The 12,464-nt window shown below is 36.2% G+C and overlaps 1 protein-coding gene across 2 annotated transcripts in view; it reads right to left on the bottom strand.

The window, feature by feature from the left end:
- Positions 1 to 12,464, bottom strand: part of BEND6 (BEN domain containing 6) — a 60,040-nt gene that overhangs the window by 10,971 nt on the left and 36,605 nt on the right. The gene's annotated exons all lie outside the window — the stretch shown is intronic.

Genomic DNA, 12,464 nt, shown 5'->3' on the forward strand with positions numbered 1-12,464 from the left:
GTGGGACAAATTGTTAACATTTTCTACTTTTAGAAACTAAGCATGGCAAGAAAAGTGATTGGGACATACTCACTTTTTATTATTTAGTTTAACAATGGCTTAATAATAGTAAATCAATTTAAAAATATTTGGTTATTGGGAGTGGCTGGGTGAGTAAGTCAGTTAAGCGTCTGATTCTTGATTTTGGCCCAGGTCGTGATCTCATGGTTTGTGGGTTCAAGCCCCATGTTGGGCTCTGTGTTGACAGTGTGGAGCCAGCTTAGGATTCTCTGTCTCTCCCTTCTCTCTCTCATAAATAAATAAATAAATAAACTTAAAAAAATATATATGCATTACTTCATAACTAAAATAACTAAATGAATTATAAAATAATGAAAATGAATTAAAGAGTTGATTCTTTTTTTCTAATCATTAATAGTATTATCTGGAAGTTTTAAATCTCATTTGGAGACATTACTGATTCTATTATCAATCACCTTCCCAATATATCAGGCCAATTTAAGTGACCAGTAAAATAAACCATTTTTATTTAAATTTATTAAAATAACATTTCAATGATGCTTGTGTGTGGTTTTCCAAGGAGTCAAATTTCATCAAATTAATAAAAATCTATTGCCATAATTCAAAACTATGTTTTCACATATTAAAGATGAATTTTGGTAATCAGCTGAATGTTCTCTTTGTTCCTTTTTAAATGGAAACTTACACATTCAAAGGTGATCATGTCTCCATGTAAAATAGTCTTCTCTGTTGTTATATCTAGTTTGTTTCCTAAGGACAAATAACATTTTGTTGGAGTTGGAAGACACATTGAACCCTATCTAATTTAGCTCCCACTCTATGGTTGAGGGTACTGGATGTTGGAGAAATAAAAAGACTCTAAAGCATTTTTGGACTTTTCTTAAGCACATTATTAAGCCATAATCTTTAGACCAATATTTGATTTGAAAGCTGAAAACCAGCATATTGATAATATGTACAAATCAATACACCTGGTACCATATTAATAGAAAAATAGTAAAATCTACTAAAGAAAATCTTCTTTTATATTCTTTCAGTTGATATTTACTAAGCATCTCTCATGTGCCAGACACTAATTCAATAAGCATTATTTATTGAGCATTTAATAATAAACATTTATCTAGATTTTACTCTGTGTCAGGCACTATTCTGAGAACTTTACTGATGTTCATTCATTTAATCCTCATTGCTCTCTGAGATAGATATTATCATTACCCCTAGTTTACAGATGAGGACAATTAGGCAGTGAGACAGGTTAAAAAACCCATCCAGGGTCAACCCAGTCAGTGAAAAGAAGACCAAGATTCAAATTCAGACTTAGGCAATTCCATGCCATAAACAACTATGTTAGGTAGATTGTCAACATTTGCTAAACACCATATTAAATGCTAAGACTGAGACTGGGAGCAAAACCAAATGTGATCCTGGCCTTTTGGAACTGAGGTGGAGGAAAGAGGGGGAGGAGCACTATTTACCCAACCATGGTGTGGAGTAAGAATTTGGCCTGCTTAAAGAGAGATCTGGCCTCCACCTAACCACCTAGTTCCTGAAAGGTAGCCTGTAAACCCTTGGAATTGCCTGAGTGACAGGAGGCATGTCTTTGTTTTTCAGGGTGAGCCTCTCAGCCCACATCTGATAGTTTATGCTAAGATATATCTCAGCGTGTGGACAATCACACCCAATAGTCTTAGTATAGAAGCAGACCACAGCCAGAAAGCTAGAATGATTTAGAGACTGAGTTCAACATACGCAACCAACCAATCAATCAATTAATCATGCCTACACAATGAACCTTCAATAAAAACTATGAACATTGGAGTTCCAGTGAGCTTCCTAGATGGACAATACTCCATGCATATTGTAACATATAAATGCTAGGAGGGCAATGCATCCTGAAGACAACAGAAGCTCACATTTGGAAGCCACCCTGACTCTGCCCTATGTGTGTCTTCCAACTTTGACTGGTTCTAATTTGTATTCTTTTCCTGTAATTTTCAGTGAGTTGTGAGTTTCTCTAGAAAATTAATGGAGCTGAGGGTGGTTTTGGAAAATGTCTGAGCTTATAGTTGGCATCCGAAGTGTTAGGCAAATGTAGCAGTCTAGAGGGCAGTGCCCTTAACTTTGCAGTTGGGTTAACTTGAGGTATATACAAAGAAATGAAAAATTACAATTGTTAAGTGTCACAAGAGAGGGGCATAATATGTTTAACTCAGCCTGGGGAGGGGAGGCATATGGAGGGCTTCTCTGGGGACATCAAGATTGACCTGAGAGCCAAAGGCTGAGCAGGGATTAAATAGCTGGAGGAAATGAGGAGGTCATCAGAGGCAAAGGAAATGCAAGTTCTATACTTGAGGAACTGTAAGAAGGCAGCTAGAATGTAAAGAGAAAAAGGGAATTTTCTATAAAGTGAGGTTTGAAGAATATTTACTGATTTTTTCCTAATAATGAAAGTTGGACATGTTCATTGGAATGTATCCTTCTTGTCATTTCTGTGTATCTTCACCCATATTCATGTATTTTCTTTTAAATAACTAGGACTGTACTATATACATAGCATTGTGTCATGGTTCTTTTTTCCAATTAAAACTGTAAGTTTAATATTTGCCTATTTCACTAAATCTTCTTGGAAAATATGATCTTTTGAGGTCTAATTTACATAGACTCAAAGGCAAGATCCTACACAAAGTGTGAGCAGAAAATAAGTAGGTAAAAGGGGATAAGTTTGACAAAGTGATATACCCAGTTAATGGACACCCAACAAGATATAGAACATCTCCATCCATCCAGAAAGTTGTCTCTTGTCCCTTCCGAGTCAATCTCTAGACTTGCCTTAGAGGCAACCACTGATTTGAATTTTTGGTCAGAGATAAGTTTTACCTGTTCTAGAATTACACATAAATGGTTTCAAATGGTATATTCTCAGTTTTTTTGGTCTGACTTTTTTTTTTTTTTGCTCTGCATAATGTTTTGAGATTCATTCATGTTGTTGTATGTATCAGTTATTCATTCCTTTTCATTGCTAATATTTTAATATGTGGATACTCCATAATTAAAGTTTTCATTCACCTGTTGATGGGTTATTTTCCACTTGAAAACATGATTTTAATGGTTCCCTAATATTCTGAGGTATTGATGTTTTATAATGTATTTAAATGCTCCCTTTTTTCAAATTTAGGTTGCTTCCAATTTTTCTTTATTTCAAACAAAACTTTTATGACTTGCCTAGCACATACATCTTCATATGTATCTCTGATCACAACAATGCTACAAATTCCTGAAAGCATAATAATAGGGTCAAAGGTATAAATGTTATCCAACCTCAACTAATACTTGCTCTCGAGAAAGATTCTTCCAACTTACACACCCACTAACAATGTAAGAAGTCAGCATTTCACTCCAGCATCAACAACAGGTGTTAACCACTAACTAATCTTCACTATTTAGATAGGTTGAAGTGTTAATAAAATTTAAATTGCAATTATTTTATTATTGTGAAGTTAAATATATACTTGTTTATTGATTATTTGACCTTCTATGAATTATCTGTTAGACCATGGAATATTAGTACTTAAAAAACTTTTTTGTAATGTTTATTTAATTTTTGAGAGAGAGACAGAGACAGAGCATAAGTGCATGAGGGGCAGATAGAGAGGGAGACATAGAATCTGAAGTAGGCTCTAGGCTCTGAGCTGTCAGCACAGAGCCCAACTTGAGGATTGAACTCATGAACCACAAGACATGATTTGAGCCAAAGTCAGCTGCTTAACCGACTGAGCCACCCAGGTGCCCAGTATTTTTTTTAATGTAATCTCTATGCCTAATGTGGGGCTCAAACTTATGACCCTGAGTTCAACTGTTTCATGTTCTACCACCTGAGCCAGACAGTACTTTTTCTATTTTTGATAATTCAGTTTTTGTGAAGTGCTTATAATTGTGCCTAATGTGTTATAAGCACAGTGTGTTAGCTATTGTTATTTACTCCCTTATATGTTAAGCATTTTAACCTTTTATTTGTCATAAGTTGCAAGCATTTTTCTTAGAGTGTTTATCTTTTAATTTCATGATATTTTGAAAGCATACACACATTTTTAGTTTTTATTGTAAAGTAGCAGTCTTCTTCAGTGTATTATTTATTTTATGCTTACAAAGTCATTCACCTTTCAGATCAGTAAAATAGTCATATATTTTGTATGGTTTGAATATTTTTTTACAAATGAGCTTTTTCCACCTGGATATAATTTTTAAACTTCTAATGGATAGTTCTGAACATAAACAAAAATTGTAAACTCCCATATATCCATCCCTCAGTTTCATCTCATAGCCAGTCTTGTTCTTTTTAAACCCCCATCCACTTTCTCTCCATCCCCAAGAATACTTCCAACAAATCATAGGCAGCATCTCATTTATCTGTAAATATTTCCATATGTATCTCTAAAGGCAAGAAAACATATAAACGTATATGTTTAAAATATAAAAATATTACATAAATACAAAATAGAAACACAACACCATTGTGACAATCAACAGTTATTTAATAACGTTAAAAAAAACTAGTAAATGTCCAAATTTCTCTGATTTTCTCATCACTGTTGTTTTTTTCTTTATTTGAATCAGGATCCAAATAAAGTCCACATGTTATGATTAGTTACTGTCCTTTTATAAACTATAGATTTTTTTTCCTCTCTGTCCTAGTTTTTTCTTTGGAATTTATTAATTGAAGAAATTGGGTTGTAAGTTTTACAGGATTTCCTGCAGTGGGATTTTGCTGATTGTATCTACAAGTCATGTTTAACTTATTATTCTGTTCCCTGTATTTGCTCTAAATTGGTAATTACATATAAAGTCTTGATAAGATTTAGGTAGTGTTTTAAATTCTATCAGATAGTGATAGAATGCATGGTTAATGTTTCTTGGGGTATTAGCTGTCACTGATGATCACCATTTATATTTCATTACATCATAAGGGGTTGAAAAATGGTGATATTCTAATTCTTCTTCAATTATTGGCTAGAATTCTTGTACAAAGGGAAACTTCCTCCCATCAACTGTTTGGTTATGCTTAGGTTCATTTCATATAATAAATAATGACAGGGCAAATACTTGACTTTTTATCTATATTTGCCAGTTTCCAGATGATCATTAAGTTTTTTCTTTTTTGAATACCATTATGAACTCATGCATTTAAATATACATGATAACCTGTTGCGGGTATCATTATTATTGAAACTCAAATTGTCCCATCTTTGGCCAGTGGGAAACTCTTCTGGTTGGCATGTCTACATAGCCTTTGCTAACTGCCTTGCTTGCTGGTATGACAAGATTTTCATCTATATTTCCTGTTCTAGGCCCCAACAAGGCTCATTTTGTACATTTCCTGTGCAAGTTCTGGAATCAGCCATTTCTCCAAGGAACCCTAGCTCCTTTTAGAAGGAAATGTTATTATAAGACCATATCTAGGTGCTAGAAGGGCTCTTTGCTCTTGAGTTCATGTTTCTAGGCCTATTCAGTGAACAAACAGTATTAGAAAATACGTATTAATTTTTAAAGATAAATTTCATCATGCTTTTAAACCAGTACTTCCCACTTAAAAGTCAGAAGATGGCATTTTTATTTAAACTGTATAGCTATGATTTTAGTGTGCCATATGGTGTGAAATGACCACCTAATTTGAAGCTGCCCAACCTTCCCCCCAACACGCACTGGAATATCAAGTTCCCCAGGGCCATTTGTTGAATAATTTATCCTTTTTCTGATTAACTTGCAGGACTTGCTACATAAATTGCCAAGCCCATTGCAAAAATGAAAATGCAGCACTCCTTGTTCAAACCTTTTTAAAAATTTTAATATGGTGACAGCAGAGCTTTTAACCAGTATTTGGGACCTTTCTAAGAGTAGGGTTGTCAGGGACTGTACAGGTCAGGCATCCATGAAGCTGGCCCTGATGATTTGTGATAGTGAACCCTGGAATAGCAAATACTTACACAGCCAGGTTCTGTTCTGAATGCTTCACATGTCACCCAGCTAAGTACTTTTATTATTTCCAGTTTTGAGATGAGGAAACTGAGGCACAGAGCAGTTAAACAACTTGCATATGGTTACACAGCTAGTAGGTGGCAGAGCCGGGGTTTGGACCCAGGTGGTTTGGCCCCTCTAAATCTATACTCTTTACCTTTACGCCATATGGCCTCTAGGATAGTTTCTGTATCACATATAAGGTTCTGTTTGGGGGATATAAATTCTGTTCCACTGATCTGCTGATCTTGCAGTAGCAAGTCATTTTTAATAATTGGAAATTTATATGATTTAATGTTGATAGGTTATACACATATTCTTTTTCAGAATGGTCTTTATTGATTTTGCCTATTTATTTTCTCAGGTTAACTTTATAATAATCATTGCCAAATTCCCAAAAACAAAACAAAACAAAAAATCATTAGTATTTTTATTGGAATTCCACTCAAAGTATTAGTTATTTGGGGATGAATTGGTATCTTCTCCTCTCATCAATGAATGTGACAAACCTCTCCATTAATTTAGGTTTGTATATTTCTCCAGTGAGGTTTTGGGTTTTTTTGTTTTGTTTTGTTTTTGTTTTTGTTTTTATTTTAGAGAGAGAGAGAGAGCACAAGCTGGGGATAGGGGTAGAGGGAGAGAGAGAAAGTCTTTAGCAGGCTCCAGACGCAGCAGAGTCCTGACGCAGGGCCCAATCCCATGACCCTGGGACCATGACTTGAGCTGAAATCAAGAGTTGGACATTCAACCGACTGATCCACCCAGGAGCCCCTCCAGTGATTTTTTAATTTTTCTTCATTGATCACATACATTTCTTATTAGGGTTGTTAGTAGATATTTTATAGTTGTTTGTAATTAATGTGACTAGATTTTTTTTTTCTCTTCTAGAAATATAACTGGCAATTTCTGACCTATAAGGAAATTACTGATTAAAAAAAATGATAGCTGCTAGATTTGAACACCTATCATGTACTCGTTATTGATCAGTTTTTAAGTAAAATAAGGCTTATAATGAATAACAGTAGTCCTCTGCCCTGTCACTCACCTCTCTTGACTAACACTCTTAGAGACCACCAATTCCAATCCATTTACATGCTTCTTCTGGTATTTACCTTCATAGTCTTAAATAATAATATGCATATACAACTATTTACTGTTTTTTTCAGATCCATATAATTCTTTCTTTCTTTCTTTGGTAAGCTGTATGTGCAATGTGGGGCTTGAACTCATGACCCCAAGATCAAGAGTCACATGATCTATGACTGAGTCAGCCAGGCAACCCAACTTACTGATTTTCAACTATGTGGTATGACAATATTGCTCTCTTTCAAATCCTCCCCCAGCCACACAGAAACACACACACCTGCTAATCACATGCAAACATGTACACACTCTTCTCATCACCCCAGAATAATGGTAACACAATTGTTAGTTCAATAAATATTGTGCTTACATTATTATAGTGATGCAAATATTATTCACAATTACTTTTCTTTAAAACATTTTTCCATAGAGTTAATAATTACATTATTATTATTATTATTATTATTATTATTATTACTATTATTATTTTACACTATTTCTCTCACTTATACATCTCTAAACTTCCTGTCGGAGGTGTAAAATCTCCTTTCTTTATATTTGGATACATCATGTCATTTATCAATTTCATATTTATCTTGGAGTTCTCTCCCCTGGAGCCCTCCATACCCCTCCATAATCTGGGCTAGCTGCTTCTAGGCCACTGTATACTTGTCATCCTGGAGCTTCCCTTCACTATCATTCTATGGCCCCTCTTTGTCTATCTCCTGAATTGGACCACCAATTTTCTGGATATCATGTTTTTATTTTTCTAGATTTACTCTCTCATTTGGGAGGAGTGCTCCTCTGTTACCTTTGAAAAAGAAATCATAGGAAGCACATTAGTGAGATTTTATAAGTGTGAAAGTATTATTATTCTACCCTCAAACTTGGCTGATAAATCACTGGGTATAGAAGTCTAGATTTGGAAGGCATTGCATAATTATCTTGGAGCTTCCTTTGTTGTTGGTGAAAAGGCCAATGCTATTCTGATTTCCAGTCCTTAGCCTGGGACATGCTTATTCTCTCTGAAAGCTTTTGGGTCTTCCCTTTACTTCTGGTGTTCTAAAAGTTCACAATGTTATGACTTAGTCAAGTCTTTTTGCTTTTGGTGGTATCTTTTAATCTAAAAGTTTGTGTTAGTCAGTTAGCTTCTCCTTCTTCTTTCATCTTTTAGAATTTTTTGTCTTTGGGGGCACCTGGGTGGCTCAGTCGGTTAAGCAACTGACTTTGGCTCAGGTCATGATCTCACAGTTCATGAGTTAAAGCCTCGCATCTGGATCTGTGCTGACAGCACAGAGCCTAGAGCCTACTTCAGATTCTGTCTCCCTCTCTCTCTCTGCCCCTCCCCTGCTTGCACTCTGTCTCTCTCTCTCTCTCCCTCTCAAAAATAAATAAACATTAAAAAAATTAAGGGGTGCCTGGATGGCTCAGTCTGTTAAGCCTCCAACTTTGGCTCAGGTCATGATCTCACAGTTTGTGGGTTCAAGCCCTAGGGCAGGCTCTGTACTGACAGCGCAGAGCCTGGAGTCTGGTTTGGATTCTGTGTCTCCCTCACTCTCTACCACTTCCCCGCTCTTGCTCTCTCTCTCAAAAAGAAATAAAATATTTTTTTTAATTAAAATAAAAAAGAACTTCTCTTTGAGCATTCGACTTCCAGGACTAATTCTTTATTTTTCCCAATCTTCTCTATTTTCCTTTTCTTGGTCTTCTTACTCTAATATCTACAAGATTTTCTTAACTTTAACTTCCAGACATTTTATTGAATTTCTAGGTTTCTCCCCGCTTGGTCTTTGGATATTCATTTCTTTTCTTTTTCTCCTTTTTTTTTAAAAATTGTTTTTTAATTTTTAAAAAAATGTTTACTTATTTTTGAGAGAGACAGAGACAGAATGCAAGTGGGTTAGGGGCAGAGAGGGAGGGAGACCCAGAATCCAAAGCAGGCTCCAGGCTCTGAGCTGTCAGCACAGAGCCCAATGAGGGGCTCAAACCCATGAACCATGAGATCATAACCTGAGCCAAAGTCAGATGCTTAAGGAACTGAGGCACCCAGGCGCCCCTGGGTGGATATTCATTTCTTAAATTACCCTGTTCTTATATCATGTATATTTCTTCTGCTCCCTGAATTATCTGTTTCCTTTGACTTTATTTTTCTCTTAGTTTGTTTTGGTCTGTTTTCCATGATAGAAGATTTCCTCAAATAATCACCTTCCCTCAGGTGTGCCCAGTGTCCCTGAGTTCATAGCTCTGGTTCAACCCCTCCTGAGAGAAAACCTCCATCTTTTGCTGTGGTGAAGAGTGGTAGTTGCAGACAGCATGGGAAGAATATGTAACTTTGTGGTCCCAAAGTGTCTTTGTGTAGGTCTTTCAGTGACTCCTCCTTTCAGTGACCTCTTCATGTAGGTCTTTTCACACTACCAGCACTATCCTAATCCCTTTCACACGGACAATTCCTAAACCATTTATAGTTCTGTGGTGTGATATGACTTATTTCTTTTTAATTTCTCTACCTCTATCCCCTCCTCACCCCCATCACAGACACTGAGTTTTCAGATTTCTACAGAGTTAGTCACTACTCATCTATCTGTTTTTCAGGTTGTAAAATTTTATTGGTATCTTTTATCTCCTGTGGTCTTCTTTCAGGTTTTCTTGTCATTTCCTTTTATGCATTTTAAGTTTATTTTTAGCAGGATTTCAAGAAAGAAGGAAGAGTCACATATTTCACTTAAGCTTTATATCATACTTAAAGAAATCTGGGCAAAACTTAACTAATTTTTTATTCTTCACTGTAATCTCATTAGTTATGAGACTTGAGTTTTTAGTCATTCATTTTCTAAAAATAATGACTAAATGGATACCTTCTATACAATAGATATGTCACCTTTTTCTCTTTTATATCTTCTTTTTTTTAGTGTTTATTTATTTATTTTGAGAAAGGGAGAGGCAGAGAAAGAGGCAGAGAGAGGATCCCAAATAGTCTCAGTGGTATCAGTGCAGCACCCGATGTGGCACTCATTCCACAAACTGTGAGATCACTACCTGAGCCAAAATCAAGAGTCAGGTGCTTAACCAACTAAGCCACCTAGGTGCCCCTTCCTCTTATATCTTATGGTGTTAGTCAGTTGTGGTCCACAAGATAAGTTTCAAATGCTTAACACATACATATATAGCACAAATACATTTGCCATTCTGAATGTCTAAAGTGGCATATATATTCTGCTGTTTTTCTTAGTTAGTAGGCTTTATAAGTTGAAAAAGATCCCTGATTATTAGTTCAGAGAGTTTTAAAGAATTACTGAGCAAAAGATAACCACTTTGCAGTGTGCTCTTACAGGGCAGTTAGATGATCATTGAGAAGTGGATTTCGAGGCTAGCAATATGTAATGTTATGGGTTGAATTGTGTCCCCTCAAAAAAGAAACTTTGGAGTCCTAAACCCCAGTACCTCAGAATGTGACCTTCTTGGGAAGTAGGGTCTTTACAGATGTAATCAAGTTAAATGAGATCATTAGGGTGGGCTCTGATCCAGTATGATTGGTGTCTTTATAAGAAGGGGGACTTTTAAACATGATGAGAGAGAAGCATACAGGGAGAACACCATATGAAGACTGGCATTATGTGGCCTCAACCCAAGGAACAACCAGAAACTGAGAGAGAACTTACCTGGCACCTTTAGTGGGAGTGTGGCCCTGTTGACACCTTGATTTTGGAATCCTAGCTTCTAGAAGTGGGAGACAACACATTTATGTTGTTTAAGCTACCCAATTTGTGGTACTTTGTTACTAGCAAGCTTATATATGGAGGTTATTGCTGATCAAGAGAAAAGAAGTTACAATAGAAGGAAAAGGAACTAATTGAAGTGGAGCCAGAGACAATAAAAGGGGAAAAACTGAACACAGTGTGTAGTGTCAAGTCATTTAGGGAGTTCTTCCTCTAAAGGGAAGGAGACAAATAGGGTGGAAGGTGGAAAAGCAAAATGTCTGAAAGGGGTTTTGTTTTGTTTTGTTTTTTAATTTATTTTTTTTTCAACGTTTATTTATTTTGGGGACAGAGAGAGACAGAGCATGAATGGGGGACGGGCAGAGAGAGAGGGAGACACAGAATTGGAAACAGGCTCCAGGCTCTGAGCCATCAGCCCAGAGCCTGACGTGGGGCTCGAACTCACAGACCGCGAGATCGTGACCTGGCTGAAGTCGGACGCTTAACCGACTGCGCCACCCAGGCGCCCCTTGTTTTGTTTTTTAAATGGGAGAAATAATGGTATGTCCGATTTAAATGGGAATGATTCATTAGAGGAAGAAAATTTTATCTTGTAGCAGAGAGCAGGGAGAACCTCCAGAGCTCTGTTCTTAGGTAAAAGAAGATGGTATCTGATGCACAGATACTGCCTTTGGCCCTACAAGAGGATAGGTCATCATGAGCGACAGGAGAGAGTGAAGCATTAAGCATGGGTGCAAGGATAGGGCATCCAGCTGACTCAGTTGGTAGAGCATGGAACTCTTGGTCTTGAGGTCATGGATTCAAGCTCCAAGTTGGGCAGAGATCCTTACTTAAAATATAAAAAAATAAAATAAATAAAGCATGTGTGCAGGGAGATGACAGTCTCTTTCATATCCTCCAATTTCACAGTGAAGTTGGAAGCAAAGTCATCACCTGAAAGCGAGGATATGGGAGGAGGTATGAGAAATTGGCAGAGAGAGAAGAAAATGAAATGGCATTTGGGAGTATGGGAGAGAGAAAAAACTGGTCATAGTGATTCCTTTCATATACTATTGAGACTCATTTGCTACTCTTTCATTTAGAATTTTCTCATCTAAATGTGTAGCAAAGATTGGTCTAATAATTTTCTTTTTGGGCTTTATGTGTCAAGTTCTGGTGTTGATAAAAACAGAGACAATAATAATAATAAATGCCATTACTGACCACCTATCATGTGCTCTGGGGAAAGCATTTCTTCCAATGATCTCTTTTAATCTTCATAGCAGGAAGGACATGACAGATTACCCTCATCCCCATTTTGTAGATAAGAAGATTGAAGGTGGGGCCGAGGGCCCAGGAAAGTGACATGGCCAAAGTTGTATAGCTAATAAGCAGAGATGGGATTCAAACTAAAGTCTATAACTCAAAAATCAATACTTTGAACCAGCAATTTATGCTGTTTGTAAACTAGCTTTTAATCATACTCTAAGTTCTGGAACAGATTAAATAAAAATGAAAATTATCTATTCTTTGAAATTTGCAAAAACCTCACCAGAAAAAAACATTGGTTACAAAAATTCAATATTTAAAATCGAAAAAATAAAGAGATAATGGCTTGGTGATGCAATAAACATATTTAAGATGTAGCTGTTT

The sequence above is a fragment of the Acinonyx jubatus genome, chromosome B2 (genome assembly GCF_027475565.1).
Source record: "Acinonyx jubatus isolate Ajub_Pintada_27869175 chromosome B2, VMU_Ajub_asm_v1.0, whole genome shotgun sequence".
In the NCBI taxonomy this organism is placed as follows: Eukaryota; Metazoa; Chordata; class Mammalia; order Carnivora; family Felidae; genus Acinonyx; species Acinonyx jubatus.